Source organism: Ictidomys tridecemlineatus, chromosome 15 (genome assembly GCF_052094955.1).
Source record: "Ictidomys tridecemlineatus isolate mIctTri1 chromosome 15, mIctTri1.hap1, whole genome shotgun sequence".
Classification (NCBI taxonomy): domain Eukaryota; kingdom Metazoa; phylum Chordata; class Mammalia; order Rodentia; family Sciuridae; genus Ictidomys; species Ictidomys tridecemlineatus.
The window spans coordinates 48,930,549-48,947,242 of NC_135491.1; the positions used below are offsets into that span (position 1 = coordinate 48,930,549).

General features: G+C 37.6%; 1 protein-coding gene across 8 annotated transcripts in view; it reads left to right on the forward strand.

Moving 5' to 3' along the window:
* Hydin (HYDIN axonemal central pair apparatus protein) overlaps positions 1–16,694 on the forward strand; it is a 358,781-nt gene that overhangs the window by 170,420 nt on the left and 171,667 nt on the right. The gene's annotated exons all lie outside the window — the stretch shown is intronic.

Here is a 16,694-nt window from a genome sequence, read left to right on the forward strand (position 1 = left end):
TGACAGTCACTATTTCCCTACCACCATGTCCACCTCGCTGGCATGAGTGCATTTGTTGGAACATTCCAGCTTTCGAAGGCCTTATTTTACATATACAGGAAAGCTGCCTTGGCTAGGGACTGGCCCTCATCCATTGCTCCCTGCAGGATCTTTTGGTTTCCATTTTTATTCCTCAAAACACTTCTACTGATTCAAGAACCTGGCACCTCCTAGATCGTAGCTTCAGTCAGTCCTGTTCTGTTTCATTTATGGGCCTTGTGATACTTGTTTTTGAATATAGCCATGCTCAGCTCTTCATTTTTTCTGAAATTTTTCTCAATTTTCTGTGTGTCAGAAAAACATGTTTCAAAGCTTAAGCTCGTTGACTTATAGTCTTCTTAACTACTTTATAGTCTTTATGTATTAATACACAGTCTTTCATGTATGAATATCCTCCTAACAGAAGGAGGGTGTAATGTATTTTCAATTAGCGTAAGAGCAGAGTTCTTTTCTCTTTGCCTTCATTGTGAAAAATCCATAAAAGAAATAGGAATAAGGGAATAAGAACAAAATTCTACTGTGCCATGATGGACATCTTTTGTCACATAAAATTCATGGCCATTCCAAAATGGTTTAGGCTCTTCCTGAGCCATCCCAAAGTGACCTATTTAGTGACAAGAGGATGCCAGTGTCAATAACATCAAGAACCTTCCAGAAGTTCTTAACAAAAGAACTGAGCCTCTTGCCCCCACCTAAGACCTCTTTCACTTTGGAAAAGCTAAATATGAAACCCAGAGGATAGATTCTAGCAGGTCGTATTGATTATAAACTATACAGAGAGAAGGAAAGCTATTGATTGAATGTTAGTTAACACGATGGGTCAGCATCTTCCTGAATTTAGAATGACAGCTCTACCGGTCGAATATGATTAGTTTGAATTTAAGCTAAAGCCAAAATGAAAGGAGGGGGTTTGGTTCAATTGTCACTAGGGAGCTGTCCAAAAAAAAAAAAAACGGGAAGTATCTTGGTTTCTTGCATGCTTTGCAAGCCTGTCCATCTTTATTCTGTCTCTGATCTTAATTAGTTTTAGAAAATTGGGTTTCTTCTAATTAACTATTATTCAAGTGTGCAGTTAATACCTGTCAACACAGAAGGAGTTTAGATAAAACTTCCTCGCTATGGGTCAAATATGTCTTTTTCCTCAAATCTCATCTTCCTACTTCCATAAAAATGTGTATCTTCTTCCCCACAACCAGCACCATCACCAGCCCAACACATGTCACTTTTAAGAGTCATTGTTTTTGTCACTGTCAACTAAAGCATGTACTCAGCCCATTTTGTGCACTGACAATAAAAGTCATAATTCAACATTAAACCAGTACAAAACAGAATAACCACTGTTATATAATGAACAAAACCAAGAAATGCATTAAAGTAGCATGGTACAGAGGTTTTTAAAGGTATAAAACCCCTAACATATATTCATCAATCTTATATGATGCTTACCAGGGAGAAAATCATATTCTTCCTCAGTTCCATTTCCCCTTTTCTATACAAGTAAAAAAGCAGAGACATTCATTGCACAGTAGAACTTTCCATAGGATAGCACTTAGGTGTTTCTTTCTTTTCTTTTTAATGTTAGTTGCAATGAAATTTTTGTGTGCAACATAAAGTTTTGTGCTTTGGAAGAAAAAAAAATCTCTCTTAGATGTTAGGATATTAAATTGGGATGGATGGTCAGGGAGGGAAGGGTAACATCATCTGAGAGAAGACATGGTCCAGGAGTTGTTAAGTATGAGTGTGAGATAGGGCGCTGTTCCATCAAGAGTACAGGTGTTGTATTCCAGCAGATCTGGGATCAAGTTCTAATTCTGTAAATACTAACAAGTTTCTTAACCTTTGTGGACCTTGGATTCCTTCTCTTTAAATGTAACTAAAATGGTATCTAGAAGATTAAACATGATGATAATGTAGAAAGTGTCTGTTGAAAATCTAAGCACTCAATAAATTTAAATTATTAATGTTAACAAATAAAAACAACCAGGTCAAATGGCTTATGGAAAGGCATAAATATTTGTGGATCTGTAGCTGAAGGAAAAGAAATGAGGGACCTTGAGAGGGGCCCTAATCTTCTGAACTAATACATATAGTGCAGAGTTCTGTGAAATGGGCTCTCGAACACTCTTTTTTTCACCCTTCACTTGTTTCCCTAAATTTTAGGCAGTGAAGCCATTTTATAAAATACAAAAAAAAAAATCAAAACCAAAACTGTTGATGAATGCCTATGTGTCTTTTAATATGAAAAAAATATGTTTTTAGGTTCATTATCTTTTTTATTCTCTTCTTGGAGCTTATTTGCTTATACAGATCCCCCAACCCCACCCGCCCACCAGGCATTGTTTCCCTCATGCCCACATGCTTAGGTGCTTTCCTGTTTCCTTTATTTAACCATATCTGTGCCTTGTAAACATAAGTAACCCCTTTCACTAAATCTGAGAAGGCAGTGGCTTTCAGAAAGAACGTTATGGTCTTTGTTTGGGGATGGTAACCTAGTAACCTAAAAAGACTATTGATATGCATTATTTGAGAGCAACAGGAATTTCATATACCAGCTTCCCTGGCACAGTCAGTTGGCTTACAGTTCTTACAGACTTTTTTTCTTCATAGATAGGAAAATCAAGAAGTGGGTCATGTTTGACCAGCAGGGACTCTCAACATATCAGTGACCAACTCTTGCTACTCAATCTATCATTTCAAACTATTTCCTTCTGGGAACAAGGGGAGACTGGGAAAAATGTGAAAATCATGAGTCTGAGGGAATCAGGGAGCAACCAGTCTAGTGAGAAGTCAAGAGCAAAAAGAAACCAAGAGACTTTTGCTTCGATATTTGGGACAACTTTTCCTGTGTCACTCCAGAAAAGGTTAAAAAGATGAAGAGAGCTTTCAAAATACTTAAAGATCTAGAGATATTTTTAAAAATGAGTCAAGATGAGCTAAGGATATAAAATCAAGAGGAGGATGTGGGGTAAAAGTCCCAGACTTTGAGTGAGGACTCCAGAAGGCCACACACTAGGAACAAGGTAAACTAGAATAGACTCTCAGTTCAAATCATTCCAATCTCTGCCTAGATGCAGGAAATTCAGCATGGCCGTTCCTTCACAGCTTTCCCAGAAGCAAACATATATCACCCCTGAAGGATGAAAAAATTCTGGGCCTGAATGTATCTCCAGAATATATATGTACAGTGTCCAACAGTAAATCCAACAAACATAAGCCAGTTAATATAATTTACCACATAAATAGAGTTAAGGAAAAGAATCACATGGTTATCTCAATAGATACAGAAAAAAATCTTTGACAAAATATAGTACCTATTCATGTTAAAAACACAGGAGAAACTAGGGATAGAAAGAACTTACCTCAAGATTATAAAAGCTGTATACAACAAACTCAAGACCAATATCATATTGAACAAAGAAAAACTGAAAACATTTTCTCCAAAAATGCTTTAACCTGTCACCTTTCCTGTTCAACATAATTCTTAAAACTCTGGCCAGAATAATTGGGCAAGAAAAAGGAAATTAAAGGGATAAGAATAGGAATAAAAGACCAAATTACCTATTTGCTGATTATATGATCCGTTTCTAGAAGACCCAAAAACTCTACCAGAAGATTTCTAGAGTTGATATTAAAAATTAGGAAAGCAGCAGGATTCAAGATCAATACTCATAAATCAATTGCTTTCCTATACTGAAGGACTCAATCCCAGTCACAATAATCTCAAAAAAATTACTTGGGAATAAATCTAACCAAGGAGGTGAAAGATAACTGTAATGAAAACTATAGAATACTGAAGAAAGAAATTGAAGAAGTCATTAGAAGATGGAAAGGCCTCCCATGTTTTTGAATAGGCAGAATTAATATTATAAAAAATGCCATATTATCAAAAGTGTTGCACATATTCAATATAATCCCTATCAAAATACCAATGACATTCTTCACAGAACTAAAAAATAGCAGTTCTACAATTCATTTGAAAGAATAAAAGATATAGACTAGCCAAAGCAATAATGAGCAAGAAGAATGATACTGAAGACATCATAATACCTCATCTCAAATTATACTACAGAGCTACAGTAACAAAAACAGTGTGGTATTGATATCAAAACAGATATGAAGACCAGTGAAATAGAGTAGAAGATACATAGACAAATCCACAAAACTATTCGACAAAGGTGGCATGTGATATTCAACAAAGGTGGCAAAACGAAAGGTTGATTATTCTCTCTTATATGTGGATGCTAACACATACCCATGGAGGAAGAATAGATGTTCGGTGTATTAGACAAAGAGTAAAGAAAGGAATAGAGGGGTAATAGGAATAGGAAAGCCAGTGGAATGAGTCTGACACATCTTTCCTATGTACATATATGAATACGCCACAGTGAATCTTCACATCATGTATATCCACAAGCCTGGGATCCTAATTAGGATAAGCTATACTCAATGTTTATATAAATATGTCAAAATTGACTCTACTATCATGTATAACTAAAAATACAAAAAAAATATGATACTTAAAAGAAGTGCCAAAACTATACATCTGAGAAAAATAGCCTTTTAACAAATGGTGCTGGGAAAACTGGATATTCATATGTAGAGGAATGATCTTTCACACTGCACAAAAATCAACTCAGAGTGGATCAAAGATATAAGAATTAACTTTGCAACTAATAGAAGAAAACATGGGTTCAACACTCCAGTATTATTGGTTCAGTATTATTGGCTTCCTTAACAAAATCCCAGAAACTCAAGAAATAAAACCAAGAATCAATAAGTAGGATGGCATTAAATTTAAAAATACCTCTGCACAGCAAAAGAAACAATTGAGAGTGGAGAGAGAGAGCCTACAGAATGGTAGAAAATATTTGCCAGCAACTCCTCCAACAGGGAATTATTAGCCACAATATATAAAGAACTCAAAAAACTTAACACCAAAGAAAAACAAATAACTCAATCAAAAAATTTAAAGAACTAAACAGACCTTTCTCAAAGGAAGAAATACTGAAAAATGTTCAGTATTCCTATCAATCAGGCAAATGCAAATCACATAGTTAGAATGGCAATCAACAAGAATATAAATACTCATAAATGCTGGTGAGTATGTGAGGAAAAAGGTGTATGCAAACATTATTGGTGGGACTGCCAGTTAGTAGAACCACAATGGAAAGCATTATGGAGATTCCTCAAAAAACTAAGAATGGAACCACCATGTGACCCAGTTATATCTCACTCCTCAGTATTTATCCCAACAATCTAAAATCAGCATTCTATAGGAATGCAGCCACATCAATGTTTATAGCAATTCACAATAACCAAACTATGGCTCAGTGCCCTACAACAGAGGAATGGATAAAGAATATTTGGTATATGTACACAATGGAGTTTCACTCAGCAATCAAGAAAAATGAAATTATGGCATTGACGGGTAAATGGGTAGAACTGGAGAATAACCAGCAGGACTCAGAAGGTCAAGAGTCGAATGATTTTACTCATAGGTGGAAGCTAGAGCAAAACAGGGGGAAAATGGGGGAAGACTCCATGAAAATAGAAGGAAGATCAGTGGAATAAAGAGGGGAGGGAGAGGGATGGGAAAAGGGAGGAACTACAAAATGAAATGGACAAGATCATGTTATGTACATATATGAATATACCACAGTGAATTTCACCTTTATGTGAATCTATAAAGCACCAATTATAAAACTATAAATAAACAGAAGGAAGATTGGTAGAGTAGAGACAGGGAACAGAGCGAGGGAAGTGGGCAGGGAAAGAGAAAGTTCTGGGGACTAAAATAGAACAAACTATACTCTGTGCATATGTGATTATGTCAAAATGAGCCCCAATAGTATATGTAATTAGAAGGAACTGATAAAAAAAACATTTAAAAGGAAGATATTTTATTTTATTTTTTTACCCTTAACATTATTTTTATTAAGTCATTTTTATTTTATTATTTATTTATTTTTGAGCAAGCAATCTTGAAGAAATTCAGTACTATACAATTATGGTTAAACAACAACTGTTATTTTGAAATATTATAATATGTTATTTTCTTAAGAGCTAAACTTAATTAAAATAAAGATATCAATGAAATTAAGGAAGACATTTTAGACAGGCAAGTTCTCAAGACAGTTACCATCCACATGTCCTTTTTCAGAAGGCTACTGCCTTTTTCTACCACACTGAAAAAGGCACAGGGTTCAGGAAACAGGAGTCCCAAGGAGGCAACCCAGAGGAACCCACAGGATGGCCCTGTGTGGCATTCCTGGGTTGCCAGCCATGTCACAGGCCAGAGCGCAGCCTGTCTAGAGGAATTGAGACTCACGGCTCCAGCATAGATTAGTCTCCAAGGAGATGGAACTGATAGAAAGTCTGTGTTCCTGAAAATATCAGGAGGAAGTTTGTCCCTTTGGTGGAGTCTCTGGGACTGAGACCACGACAGATTGAAGACCAAGTAAAGATAATAATTGCCAGGAGCATATAAGTTGTGGCGGGAAAAACAAGAAATGTAGCCACAGAACACTTTTTATGGCTCATCCATGAATAGTATTTGCATACTCATAATAGTATGAATGCAAATATTTATCTCACCAAAAAGTAAGTTTTAGCTATATTAGGAGAACAGGGAGAAGAAAGTAGAGGAGAAAGAAAACAGAGAGGTATAGAATAGAATTATTATTGTCTTCCAAAGATAATGTCCAAACTAAAAAAATTGAGGAATAGAAGCAGGCTAGCGAGCGCAGCCGGTACTAAAAGAAAATGCTCAAAGACTGGCAGTGTTCAGGCCCAAGAATTTGAGTCTTGGTAAGATGGTAGAGTGAGTTCAAAGGACTTCTGTTTTCCACAGTGTGCCTTTTCTAGAATTTGACATATTGAATTATGTGTATATATACATTTGATAAAAAGTAAAACAAAAAAATTAAAGTCTACCTACTATGCCCCCATTAATGGAGGGACGGGTATATATGCAGATATGCTTTTTTTCTTGTATTGTAGTCATAAACTGTATCTAGAAAATGTCATAGAAAACCATTAACAGTAGCTACCTCTGGGGATGGTGATTAGTGACCATTCACAGGCATGAGAAAGATTTTTCACTCTTGGAATCCACCTGAGTTTCACACCCATGTACATGCATTCTTTACTTTAAAAAAGGCTTCTAAGAAAGACAGAAATTGAATGTACTGAGGCAGGAAGGCAGAGTTAAAATTAAATGGCCTCTAGAGAGACAATATCCTTTTAGGGAAAGTCCTTCATTTGCTAAATTTAAGTGTGTGTATCTTCTTACTACACCAATAATATTATCCTATACAGCAAACAGGGAAAGAAAAGAAAAATCACTTAGTCGAATTTTTGGTGTGCAACTTCTGAAAATTTTTCCTGTGAATGAAATCTCTCTGTGTATTCCTACCCTTTGCCAGCTATTTTCGCTCAAGATGTATATTCATCACTTTTAATATGAATTATTAAGGAACGTTCCTCTACAGATCATCTTTACTGATTTTATTGCCTCATATTACTTCAGCACCATTGATTTAACTAACCCTATCCCAGTGTTTCACTGGTATAAACAAAGCTTGTCTTAATTACAGCTCACATCCTTAACTGTTTCCTTTGACTAAATTCCTAGAAACACAATTGCTGTTGTCAAACAACCAAACATAACTGAAAGTCTTAGTTCGTCTTGTGAATTATCTCCCAGAAAATTTGTACCAATTTATATCCTGTCCTTCGCCCCCCCACCACCAGTGTCCCAGTGTTGAGGAATACACCTTTCTCTCTCTCTGCCCCTTCTCCCTCTCTCCCAGACTGTTGCCAACATTTTTGTTTTTGCAAAATCTAGCAAAAATTTTTTAAAATTTTATTATTTAAATTTGTGTTTCTTTAGTTTTCTGGTAAAGCTGGACATTTGCATATATTTGTTGGCCAACAAGTATTATTTTTGAGCCCTGTCCCCATTCCTGGTACTGTGCTGACCAAGGGGAGAGAAAACCAGGAAGTAGAATGGTTTCTTTCTCTGGAGTTCACAATCTCACAAAAGAAATGAGTACACAGACAGGTTGAAATGTGTAAGCACCGAGGAGGAAGTGATTCATTCTTCTGTCAAATGCAAGTTCATCACAGGCAAGAACATTTGAGTGGTGACTTGAAGACTAAGGAGGACAGAGAAATGGGATACATTCCTGAGAGCAGCATCTTTAGAAGCAATGATGCTTGACACATTTGGGAAGGGTAAATGACCTGGTATCCTGGGAAGCAAGTCTGGAAAAAGCATTGGGGCCCTTTTTTATGAGGACTGGTACTATATCCTCCAGATCAGGCAAATCTGGTACCAGTCCTGATTGCAGGCTTCCATGTTTGCAGAGGGTCTGGGTGACTTCTCAAAAGGAAGTGAGATCCTCTCCTACCAAGATTCACACAAAATGATGTTTACCTCGACCATTGAAAGTGAGCTTACAGATGGATCAAGCAGGAAAAAAAATTGTGACAAACGTCCACCATTTTGGGGTCCATGAACTGTGGAACTAGTATGTAAAGTCTGGAGTGAGTATGTGTGTGCATGCACGTAGATGTATGTGTATTTTCCTGTAGAAAGGTTTGTGGATTTCTCAAAGAGGGTAAAAGATTCTACCACTGATCCGATCTGTGATGCAGGTTGGGGAGGGTGCCAGCAGGAACTTTGGAAGATAACATGAATGTGCTAAACACGGTGCTAGATGCTTGGTACCTACTTTTTTCATCTTCAAGTAGCACATTTAACAGGTAAGGAAACTGAAACCGAGCTCTTTCAGATTAGCTCAAAGTTACTGGACTACAAATGGCAGAGTCCAGAACTGACCATCAAATCATGTGACTCTAAGACCCACACTTTCAATCGTGACCCTGAACTGCTTCTAGCATCAATTGTTCTGCACCTCATCTCTGAATTATCAGTTAATTCTTTTAAGCCGTAAAGTGACTCACTTAGAGAACTATATGACTAGAGATACCATTTAGATGACAGAAAGGAGACAGGCCTTAGTGACTCTTCATTGTTCTCATTTCACACACAAAAAGTTGATCATCTGCTGAGTTAATAGTATAAATCTGAAGAAATCCCTCACCCTGCATGTTGGTTCCTGTTATTATTTGCTTCCTCTCGTTCCATGGGAGGAAATTCTCACAGATTTCAGTTGGCAAATGAATTATTTTGAAGATAAGTGCACAGTACTACTTTTTCCAGGCTTCATAGCTGCTAGCAATACAGAATAACAGGTCCGTCTGAGGATATTCACACTCTCAGATATTGTTGATGTGACATGTGCAAACAATAGCCCTCATGTCTACCTTTCATGGTAAATATTAAATACACAATAAGGAAACTCATAAAAGCTCTGGCCTATTTATCTTGGGAGCTGAGCACCGCCTAAGCTGTGCGCTGATGCCGTATTGCCAAATAAAAAGCAAATGTTATCTTCAGATACGTGAAACCTCAGAGAGAAAGGCTCAGCACTAATCATCAGTGGGCACGGAATTCTAAATTGCCAAAGAGCACGAATATTCCATCTTCATAGCATCATGCACCTGCATGCACACACTTCCTAATGTGTTATTCATGGTCTGCTGAAATGGTTGGTTTTCCAGCCCCAGTCCACAGAAAAGGCAGAGGCAGCTATTGCTGAATCTTTGATGAAAGACTTGTTTTTATCATCTTCAAAAAAATATATATATATATAGTTTTCAATTGCTGGACAACAAATTACCACAAATTTAGGGGCTTAAAACAATCCTAATAATCTTCTGTATGAGTCAGGAATCCAGGCTTGGGCTGGCTGGATCTTCTCTTTAGGATTGTAAAAGGCTCAAATAAGTATGTTAATGAGCTAAATTTCTTACAAGAGGCTTGGCTAGGGAAAGGCCCATGACTAGGCCCTTCAGATTACTGGAAGAATCTCTTTCCTTGTAGATGAATGATGGAAGGCCCTTTCTCGATGGCTGTCTGTAAGGACTGTTGTCAGCTGCTTTGGAGCCACCCACTGTTCCCTGTGACGTGACTCCTCCCATAAGCCCTCTTATGCTTGGCTTAGCCCCACTAGGAAGAGCCCAGTCTGATTAAAGTCAGCATGTTAAAGTCACCTGATTTGGGATCATAACTATGCAAAATTCCTTCATGGCAGTGCCTAAATTTATGTTTCTGACTGGACGTCAGTTGTCCCCCAAAGAGAAGGACATCTTCAGAGCCATCTTAGAATTCTGTCTACCACAAGCCCCAACATGGTTCTCTTCCGGCAAGTATTGTGATCTTTTATTTTTTAACAAACACTGTTGAGCCCGTCTTGAGGTGTATGTGGAGCCTTTTGAACTTCAGTGAAATGGTGGCAATAGCTGTCATTTGTGAGGACCAGATACTATGCTGAATTTCACATGCCTGACCTCCTCTAGCCATCCCCACAACTCATGCAGAAGATACCATCTGTATCCTGAGCTACACAGGAGAAAACTGAGACTGGACATGGCTGAGTGACACAGTCCAGTCGGGGAAATGGCAGAGCAGGGATCAAACCCACATCCCTTTTCTTTCAGAGCTCTCTTTCCTAACCCAATTCCATTGGTTGTTATCTTTCTGTATTGTGTTTTTTTAAAAGGTTACGAAATGTCCTCCAACACTACAATGACAACGATCCATCTATGTCTTCTTTAGTCTAAAATTTCCTCTGAATAACAGAAAATGTCACGTAGACTAAGTCCTCCCTAAAAGTGAAGGGCACACCTAAAAGTCAAATACCAAATATACAAATAGATGCTAGAAGTTTATAGCCTGACTTGTAGGGCTGGCTCAGGGCCTTAGCATCAGCATCGTAATGTGCCTTGTTCTTTTGATTCTGTGATGTATTTTTCCGTCTGATTTTGTGCCAAGCATTGATTAATAAGCTTCATCAAAAAGGAAACTCACCAATTCAGCTCTGGAAAGCAGCTTCAGGTCTTCTTTCCAAAGCGGCTAACCTGTATCAGCAGGAACCAGAATAGCAACGGCGCACATCCCCCGAGTTGACAGGCCACTCATGCCGTGACATCCTCAAAGCATCACAAATAGAGGATTGACCTGTGTGACTGGCTGGAGGAAGAAAACAAATGGTTGGAGTGGGGGAAATGACATTGGCGTACCCTCTTTTAAATGCATCTCACTGTTTGATGTAAAAAAAGGACGAAAATGACATTGATTTGTGTCTTTTAAAATTTTGTTCTTTTTAGGTATACACGACAGTCGAGTGTATTTTGACATACTACTCATGTGTGGAGTATAACTTATCCTAATTAAGATCCCATTCTTGTGGTTGTACATGATGTGGAGTTTCACATGAACATAGGAGAGTTATGTCTTAATTGTAAGCTGAATCTTAAAAATGAGCAAAATGTAGAACACTCTAAGGCCACAAATTTGGGGAGAAAGCCCAACGGATTGAGCTCTTTTTGCCTAGAATATTCTTATTTGTTCTCCTAGCTATCCTTCCATTTGTCCTAACAACAGATGGCCCAGGACAAAAGGACAAGATTTGAAACACCAAGTTATTCTCCCACTTGAGTCCTTTGCTTTTCAAAAGCTGATATTTAGGAAAGTTGGAGTTGGGAGAATGCCCGAGTTTGTAGTGGTGGACTGAATCAACAAGGTAGTTTTAGCAGAGAGCAGCTAGCAGCTAACCATGCCCATTTCCCTTTGCTCTGGACCCAGAGTTAGACTACATTTCCCAGCCTCCTTTGAGGTTAGGTGTGGCTACATGACTGAGTTCTGGCCAGTGAAAATGGACACAAGTGATATGCTCCACTTCAAGGTTTGGTACTTAAAATCCTAGCACATCACCCTCCTTTCTCCTTCTCCACCTGTTGGCCAGCAATGAACCAATATCCAGAGTATCCTGGAAAGCCATAGAATCTTTTCAGCTGAGGTCCTTGAGTGACTGACTGACTGGAACAGAGGCCCATCCTCACCCACCAATTGGAATTCATTTTAATGGGCCTTGTTCTTTGGATTCTGTGATATATTTTACTGTCTGATTTTGTGCCAAGCTTGATTAATAAATTATATCAAGAAGGAAATTCACCCACTCAGCCCTGGAAAGCAGCTTCAGGTCTTCTTTCCACAGAAGCTATAAGAAATAAGCTTCCATTATATTAAGCCATTGAGTATCAGAGGTCTTTCTGTTATAGCAGCTATCATTACCTTATCTAAAATAGCTGCTTGGAATATAAAAACTGCAAGTAAGACAGACAAGTAATTCTAAAAAAGGAGAAGGGCTGATTACTCGGGCATGAAAAATCTATTTCCCTGTATTGCTTTGATTGTGTAGGTCAGACTGAAAATGTTATAAGTCAAGGACTCCTATCTACTGCAATAAAAACTTTAGATGAAGTGAAGCTAACTTGATCCATTCAAAAATATCTATAGAAGATTGAATTTGCATTTATAGCTCTTTTAGAACTCATTTTAGTGCTTTCACTTTGAGAGTGTTAAAAAATTGCAGGGAATAAATTAAGAAAATACATTAGAAATTATTTCTTTGAAACTAAATATGAATAGAATATTTTAGCATTAATTCTTGTAGTTTCTCCTGCCAATAATAATTGACCTATACACCTGAAAATCAAACTTATAAGGATTATTATCTTTTACTAATATATTAACAAACAGTTATAAACAAGGACATTTTAATGTTCTGGTAAGACAAGATTTACTTACTTCTTAATATTTTAATATTCTGCTAGAGCTAAGTTTGAGTAGGAAAGTTACAGGAGAAATTTGAAAAACACATTAAGTCATGCAAGAATTAGCATATTTTCCACAAGTGCCCTTCAAACATGGACAATTATCATACAAGTATGTCCATCCAAATCCTAGTTTATTTAGTGTAGTATTTGATGTTTAATTGTTTCCTTCTATTTTTATATCCCAAAAGATTCAAAGATCATGAGTAATAATAGACTCTTGACTTAAAGTTAAATCTATAATTTCCATTATTACTGAAGTTAAAATAAAATTTCCTCTCATCATTCATCTACATCCTCATTATATACAATTTATAATCTTGAAAATATTCTTCTTTGCTTTACTTAATTCACTTAAATTTTAAAATGCAATTTACTTACTTCCCATGTAGACTTTCAAACCAGGAGGAAATTTAACTAGCATTCTGGCCTAATACAATTTATCCTCCTTTGCAAATTGGAAAATTGGTATTTTGATTTAAGTATTAGATTGTCCTCGAATAAGTACCTGTGAGCCAGTTCCTAAGAGAATGATCCTTGATTGGGCCTCCCTGACCAGATTCAGTTTCTGAATCTGCACTTAAGCCAGACCTGGATTTTGATAATGTTCCTGAAAGTCACCCTGTGAGATTCTGCCTGCCTGCAGTCTCTTAATACTTAACTGCAATATGCAATGTACGTTTGCATCAGGTACAGAGATCACTATGCAGCTCTATACCAACTCCAACCCAAGCCTATCAGGAAGTTTCTGATTTACAGCCTCCGTTGCACCTGAGCCCCATCCAGTTACATGTCGTCTCGTGTTTCTCCTTTCGTTCTTTTCAGTAGACATACACCATGGGAATTAAATGGAAGAAAGATGTTTTTAGCCTGGGATGTCCTCCACAGTCCAGCTTGGAAGTAAATTTTACATTTGGTTTTAAATATGCCATTTTCCTCCATATGCTTTATTTTGAAGAGCTTCTTCTGAGTCACTATGCTTGGAAAAGTAAGGGAAGCCAAGGAGGATATACCAGGGAACCATTGAGCTCTTCTCCAGTGAACTGGAGAGTTTGGCTTTTCCCCTGAGTCATTATCCTGGAAGTTTTTAGATGATCTCCACAGCTCCTCTTTTTTAGATTTTTTCCTGATACAAATTGGTAATCACTAAATATTTTCTGTGACGATCAGTCCACACATTACTTCTGAGTGGTGTGTTCCCCCAAATAAACAGAACTGTCAGAACTGATTTAGAGGAAATAGCAATCAAAACAGGGAAAGGATGTTTCTTATTAATTTTGAGAAAATTGTTTAAATATACAATTAGAGTAGAGTAAATTAGAGTTTTTAATCAATAGCATAATGTAATTAGGAACACACTACTTGGTAATTAAGTCTAATTTCACATTTGGTGGAAAATGAAAATGTGTGTGATATATTTGTCTCAATCCAAGGGTTCCAGCATCCTCTGCTCTGAAAAGCACTGTCACCCCAGCTCCTTCTGACTTGTATTTTTATTGTCTAGGTGTTGGTCTCCCCGAATGCCATCACTGTCAGCTCCTTAGGGAAAGATAATATGCTTTGGGCATTTTTGTGTTGTGGGAAATACAAAAATGGACCACAGGGTCATTGAATATATATTTGTTATATTTACTTGAAAAGTCCTAAAAACAATATGCTCATCAAATTTGCAGAAACCTAGAGGGACTAGGAAGAGCAGCTAGAATGGTGAATATCATAATCATGATTGTTAAAATCTCCCAAGGGGATAAAAACCTTAGAAGAAGAAATATAAAATACCAAGACCTGAACCCTAAAATGCAGAAACCAAAATTTAGAACGTAATGTGTGTGTTTAACGGCATATTATATACAGCTGAAAAAGGAATTAGTGAACTGGAAAATAGATCAGAAGAAACCATCCAAGATGAAGCACAGAGAGCAAAATGCAGATAGGAGGATAGGAGAGTGTGTAACAGGAAGTCACATACGTGTATAAATGGAGTCCTCAGAATTGAAGGAAGAGAATGAGTCAGAAGCAATATTTAAACAGACAATGGTGGAGATAATATTTCAGAAATAAAAGATATCAAACCAAAGACTCTGGAAAGATAGCAAATTCCAAGCAGAATATTAAAATATATTCAGACCTGGATATATTACAGTGAACCTCCACTATAAGCATTCAAAGACAAGGAAAACGTCGTCAAAACAATCTAAGAGATCACCATCAATGAAGCAGAAATTATGTTTTAAACTTGAATAAACTGCTTCTTTTTGAGAGGATGCTGTTGTGGGTGCAGCGGAGCACTGTCCTGCCCGATTCTGCTCCTGACTCACCAATCTTCTCTCTTGCCGAGAAACAAGTCAGTCAGGAAGCCATGCCAACCAAGACTTTGAGAATCACCACAAGAAAAACACCTTGTGGTGAAGGTTCCAAGACATGGGATCTTTTCCAGATGAGAATCCACAATCGACTTGTTGACTTGCATAGCCCTTCTGAGATCATTAAGCAGATTACTTCCTGTAGTATTGAGCCAGGAGTGGAGGTTGAAGTCACCATTGCAGATGTCTAAGACCACTGTTTTAATAAATTGATTTTCAGTTGTTAAAAAAAAAATGCTTATGGCATGAGTCATTTTTTTTTTCTGATTTGATACTGTACCCTTACTTTGGAGCCTTATTTATGATGTAGAAGGTTTTCTTCCAAAGAGGTAGATTCAATTCACCGTATATAGGTCCAAAGAAGTGCACTAAAACCCAGTGTGTAAAAGGTCCAAAGAAGCACATCTCTGCCACAGTCTCGCTGGGCACAAAATAACCGAGCCACCACCAAGCCTTGTAGATTCAAATAGCAACTCTTTATTCCCGAACTCTCACCGACACTCTTCCCACACTTCCGGTGAACACACTGCCTCTACCCGCTCCGCACACCAGTTCTTTCAGAACCCCGAGAGAACTCAACAGGAACTCCAAAGAGGGGGTGCCTAAGGCAGCAGGATACGCCCTAATCCTGGAGCCGCCCTATTCCCAGCAGGATCCACCCTAAACCGGAGCCACCCTAATCCCTGAGCAGGGTCACCTTTCAACCCAAAAATGCCATGCTGTCATTCCTACTTGGCTATGGCTCTCAGCACCTCCCCCCTTCTGTTTAATTAAACAACAAGCAATGTGGATTAGGGACCGTGCCTGTTAGGTTGTCCAATTCAACATATGGTCCTTACCTGTCATCGGATGAACTGACTTCTAGGCGTCAGCCTCCTGTCTTAGTTGGTACCACTGCAATTGGATCATACCCTTCACTGACTACCGGTCCAGCACATCTCTACATCATATAAAAAAGATATGTCTAATAATTTGAGTTGTTAGACAAATTAAGAAAGAAGTAAGTTATCTGTCGTCAAAGCTAATGTATTATTCCTTTGTCAAATATTTATTAAATACCTACTATATACTTGGCATAGCTATAGATGCTGGGGACATATCTGTGAGTAAGCAAATGCAAACAAAAGTCCAAGTTCTTTCTATGTTTGGATTATATTGTAGTGCAAGGAGACAGACAATGCCCATGGTAACTAATTCATGTTAGAAGATGGTAAGTAAAAAGGAGAAAAACAGAACGAGGTAAAAGTAGCCAGATTTTCTGAGGGTGGGTGTACACTTTGAAAGGTGATGGTCAGAGTCAGCGTTATTGAGAGGAATTGTTTTAACAAAGAGGAGTGAGCTTGGAAGATTTAAGCAGTTAAAGGGAATGAGTTGGTAGAAGTCACTTCCAACTGTACAATTCAGTCACACCATATATTTCAAATTCTTTGGGATTTTAGTCATTGACATTCTATTAATTATTATGAAGTAGAAGAAATCAAAGTAACTTCCTATATCCTGCTTATTAATAAAAGCTGTCCATCTTCACTATAATACTAGAAGCTTTGC